The sequence below is a fragment of the Lathyrus oleraceus genome, chromosome 1, assembly GCF_024323335.1.
Source record: "Lathyrus oleraceus cultivar Zhongwan6 chromosome 1, CAAS_Psat_ZW6_1.0, whole genome shotgun sequence".
Lineage (NCBI taxonomy): Eukaryota > Viridiplantae > Streptophyta > Magnoliopsida > Fabales > Fabaceae > Lathyrus > Lathyrus oleraceus.
The window spans coordinates 283,801,686-283,807,315 of NC_066579.1; the positions used below are offsets into that span (position 1 = coordinate 283,801,686).

Sequence of the window (5,630 nt, forward strand, 5' to 3'; positions counted from 1 at the left end):
CATATTTGAAACAATCAGATTCCATGGTCATCCAGTAATAACCCGCTCTCAACAATTTCTTAGCCATTGCGTGTCCGCCGGCATGAGTACCGAAGGAGCCTTCATGAACTTCCTGCATTAACATGTCTGCTTCGTGTCTATCCACGCATCTGAGCAAAACCATGTCGAAATTCCTCTTATACAGCACATCATCTTTGTTCAAGAAGAAACTGCCTGCCAATCTCCTCAAAGTCTTTCTATCATTGTTGGATGCCCCTGCAGGGTACTCTTGATTCTTCAGAAAGCGCTTGATGTCGTGATATTAGGGCTTGTTGTCAACTACCAGTTTAGCAGCAAACACATACGCGGCCCTGTCGAGGCGCATCACATCATTCCTGGGAGCGTGGTTCCACCGAATCACGTTGATCATGGAGGATAGAGTGGCAAGAGCATCTGCCATCTGGTTCTCATCACGAGGTATGTGATACAACTTTACTGTTGTGAAGAAAGTCAATAGTCTTCTCGTGTAATCTCTGTAAGGGACCAGATTGGGATGAAGGGTGTTCCAATCACTATTCACTTGATTGATCACTAGAGTTGAATCTCCGAAGATGTCCAGAGTCTTGATTCTCAAATCAATGGCTTGCTCAATACCCAAGATACAGGCTTCATACTCAGCTTCATTATTTGTGCACTCAAAAGTCAGACGAGCGGTGAAAGGCATGTGGGCACCTTTCGGAGTAGTAATGACAACGCCAATTCCACTTCCTCTGGCATTGACAGCCCCATCAAACAACAAAGTCCACTTTTCGTCTGGATCAGGTCCCTTCTCAATAACTGGCTCTTCACAGTCTTTCATCTTGAGGAACATGATGTCTTCATCTGGAAAGTCAAACTTCATCGGCTCATAATCATCAATCGGCTGCTGAGCAAGATAGTCTGACAGAATACTCCCTTTGATGGCTTTCTGGGATGTATACTGGATGTCGTACTCTGTCAGTACCATTTGCCAATGAGCAACCCTTCCGGTGAGAGCTGGCTTCTCAAATATATACTTGACTGGATCCATCTTGGAGATCAATAAGGTTGTGTGAGATAGCATGTATTGTCTCAAACGCTTAGCAGCCCATGCAAGTGCACAACATGTCTTTTCAAGCATCGAGTATCTCGACTCGCAATCTGTGAATTTCTTACTCAGGTAGTAGATGACATGCTCTTTCCTACCTGTCTCGTCGTGTTGACCGAGAACACAACCCATGGAATTGTCTAGTACTGTCAAATACATAATCAGCGGTCTCCCTGGGACCGGAGGCACAAGGATAGGAAGATTCTGCAAATACTCTTTTATTTTCTCGAAAGCCTTTTGACAATCTTCATTCCACCTGATAGCCTGATCTTTCCTCAACAACTTGAATATTGGCTCATACGTGGCTGTTAGGTGAGAGATGAACCTTGCAATGTAGTTCAACCTCCCTAAGAAACCACATACTTGTTTCTCTGTTCTTGGCTCAGGCATTTCCTGTATCGCTTTCACTTTGGCCGGATCCACCTCAATCCCTTTTTCACTAACAATAAAACTCAGCAGTTTCCCAGATCTCACCCCAAAAGTACACTTGTTCGGATTAAGCCTCAGCTTGAATTTCCTCAAACGCTCAAACAGTTTTTGCAGATTCACCAAATGTTCTTCTTCTGTCTGAGATTTGGCAATCATATCATCAACATAAACCTCGATTTCATAATGAATCATATCATGGAACAGAGTCACCATCGCTCGTTGATATGTTGCTCTGGCATTTTTCAGACCAAACGACATCACCTTGTAGCAGAAGGTGCCCCATGGGGTTATGAATGTTGTCCTTTCCATGTCTTTTGGTGCCATCTTAATTTGATTATAGCTAGAAAAGCCATCCATGAAGGAGAATACCGAGAACTGAGCTGTGTTATCCACCAAAACGTCGATGTGAGGTAATGGGAAATCATCTTTAGGGCTAGCTCTGTTCAGATCCCGGTAGTCGACACACATCTGTACCTTTCCATCCTTCTTAGGTACTGGAACGATATTTGAAATCCATGGCGGGTAATTTGTGACTGCTAGAAACCCTGCATCCAACTGTTTTTGCACTTCTTCCTTTATCTTGACGGCCATCTCTGGTCTTGTTCTTCTGAGCTTCTGCTTGACCAGAGGACAACTTTCTTTGAGAGGCAAACGGTTTACCACAATATCTGTGTCAAGCCCTGGCATGTCCTGATAAGACCAAGCGAAGATGTCAACATATTCTTGCAGCAATTCAATCAGCCATTTCTTCACATTATCTTTCAAAGCAACCCCTATCTTGATTTCTCTCTTGGCGTCCTCGGTGCCGAGATTAATCACTTCAGTAGACTCTTGATGCGGTTGAATGACCCTTTCCTCCTGTTTTAATAACCTGGTAAGTTCTTCCAGGAGTTCACAGTCTTCATCACCCTCTTCTTCAGCTTGAAAGATTGGATTTTCAAAGTCGAAGCGAGCCATATATAGCAGAACCGTTATCAATAGGATCTGGTGATGTGCATCTGCATGAGCGATGGTATGTGCTTATGAGTGTGAACAAGAAGTGAAAACTAAACAAAACATTGCCAAATATTTTTTGATTTTTGAAAACTGCAAAAATAGAAAGACAGTGAACGAAATATTTGAATGCAAAAAGACGTCCTTTATTTATGATAAAAAATGCAAGTATCCACATAGATGAGCCCTACAATGAGTCATTACGCCCTGGGCGGAACGTAAGACTTGGACATGCATGAATAAACAAAGAAAATTACTCCTCCAGAAAAGTGACTTGGACAATCTCCTCAGAAGACCAATTGTTGATGACTTCACCCGGGATCCTCGGACGCACCCAGTTATCGATGTCGCAATCACTATCCCCCTTTTCATCGTCGATCGCAGAGATATGTGATAACACGAAATTATATCATATTTTAGGACTTAATTCAATTAAATTTTATTATTATTTATTTCAGTTCACTTCATTTTATTAGATATTACGCGGTATTTTCTTCCTATTTGTCTCAGGTGGCTTATTTTGAAGCACAAGTAAAAATGGAAGAAAAGGAGTGCAAAAAAGAGAGAAAATGAACCAAATGTCAAAGCCCAGCCCAAAGCACAAAACGCAGGTGCCGTGCATGTGACGGACGTCACAGAGGGCGTGACGAGCGTCACGCCTTGCACACTCCTGTGACGGACGTCACACATGGTGTGACGAACGTCACACCATTCCCCTACATTTTTGGCGCAAGGAACGCCTCAGAGACGTTGAGCGTTGAGGGAGTGTTGAGCCCTATATCCACGCCATGCTTTTATGCACGTTGAAGACCTTTTTGGCAGCGGAAGCGGTTACTCAAGCATATATAAATAGCCACTTGCAAAACCAAAAAGGGTTCCGAAGCTTTTCCACATTTTTTCCTTTGCCGTTTTCGCTTTTGCACATTTTCTTTTCCAGCAACTTAAGCAGTATTGTTTTTTATTATTTTTACGAGTTCTACACTATCTCCCTTGCAATTTCTATTTTCCTTTTTCCTTTTTAGCATTTAGTTAATTCTTTTCGCACAATAGTTTCTACACCGGAAACTATTGTGCACCTTTTTACCGGATCTAACCTTACGTTAGAATCTAGTTTTATTTCCTTCGTTTTAATTTGTTGTTTAATTGAAGAATCCAAGAAAAAATCCTACCGGCTTGTGGTGGAGTGTTCAAGACTATTGTTTAACTCATTCAGGTTCTTTAATTATTATTTAATGCTTTGTTTTATTATTTATTTATATTATCTGCCTGGGATGAGTCTGTTTATGCATGATAAGTATTTTAGTTTGTTTAGCATGTCTGGCTAATTCGCTTAGATATCGGTATGTAAAGTAAGCGGAATAAGGAATCAAGACTAAGTCGGTTAAATTAAGTTTAAAATTAAAATCACTCTTTTTACGGTCTCAATTTACAGGTTTAATAACAAAGGTTTTTACGAAAGTAAAAGACATAAAGAAGTTAAAATCAATAGAGCGAGAGTTTGAGGTTTTAACTGGACAGTGTAAATTAGACATTAATTCTAGATCAGGGCGAGAGCAAGTTTTAGAGTTAATTAAATTCCGATCTTTTCCAAAAAGTATTTTTAAAGATTGAATGTGAGGACGAGAGTTAAGCATTCGAATTTAATTATATAACCTAAGTCAACAGAGCGAGAGTTTGAGATAAGGGTGTTTAAACGGTCAGTGTTTTCTTGAAAAGAGTTTCTATGGACTGTATTGCTTTCAAAAAATGGTTTTTTGACTTAATTATAAGTGACAGCTACATTAACATAAAATCATGGTTTATTCAACAGAGCGAGAGTTTGAGATAAAACTTTTAATCAATAAAGTCAACTGAAAATATTTATTTTAAAACCAAGAGACCGACAAAGGATTGATTCCCTAATTACGACGAACTACATACCGATATCCGCTTTATTAATATTTAATCTAGATCTTAGTTTAGTTTTTAGCTTTCCCCCAAACAATCAAACATTATTCACCTTAGCTTTACGAAGTAACCTTAGATAACGGTATATCGATTCATAAGTCCCTGTGGGATCGATATCTTTTAAAACTACGCGATAGAACTGTGCACTTGCAGTTTGTACCCCAATTCGACTCATAAAGTCGAGCGATCGAAGTTTTTGGCGCCGTTGCCGGGGACTTTTATTTAATCGATATCGTAACTCTTCCGTTACGCTGTAGAGACTAAGGTTTCTTTTTCTTCTATTCTTTCTTTCGTTGATTTGTATGCCACGCACTCGCTCACAAGGCGAACCGCTCTATTTACGAATCAACGATATCGAACTATATCTCCGAGTCCTACGACGAATTCGGGAATATCGTGCTGAAAACAATCTGCCTCCTGTAGAACTTCCTGATTTCAAAAACCTTTTTCCTTCGATAACCGAGATGGCAGAACCAGCTCGTGCTCTTAGAGATTACGCCGCTCCATCGCAAGATGAGCCGCATTCAAGTATTGCTCCGCCCGCAATCGAAGCAAACAACTTCGAACTTAAACCTTCGCTGTTGCAGGCTGTGCAACAGAACCAATTCTCTGGAAATCATACCGAGGATCCAAACCTTCATTTATCTGTATTTGTCCAATACGCTGATACTGTTAAAGCTAATGGTGTCACTTCGGAGGCAATTCGACTTCGTCTTTTTCCTTTCTCATTAAGAGATAGCGCTAGAAGATGGCTTCAATCTCTCCCTTCAAACTCTGTCACCACATGGAACGAGTTGAAGAAAGTTTTTCTTGCCCGATACTTTCCGCCAAGCAAAACAGCTATGTTAAGAGCCCAGATAAACGGATTTAAACAGAAAGACAACGAGTCTCTTTTCGAAGCATGGGAAAGATACAAAGACATAATGAGACTTTGCCCACACCATGGTTTGGAAGACTGGTTAGTAATTCACACATTTTATAATGGTCTCTTGTACAACACAAGGTTAACAATAGACGCCGCTGCAGGTGGTGCACTAATGAACAAACCTTATGCTGATGCTTACCAGCTTATCGAAAGCATGGCCCAAAACCACTATCAGTGGGGAACCGAACGAACAATGGTGGAAAAACCTCAAACGAAAACTGGCATGTACGA

The 5,630-nt window shown here is 40.7% G+C and overlaps 1 pseudogene; it reads right to left on the bottom strand.

Annotated features, from left to right (window-relative positions):
* Positions 1–5,323: 5,323 nt before the first annotated feature.
* On the bottom strand, positions 5,324–5,423 carry LOC127116348 (uncharacterized; annotated as a pseudogene).
* Between the last annotated feature and the right edge of the window lie 207 nt (positions 5,424–5,630).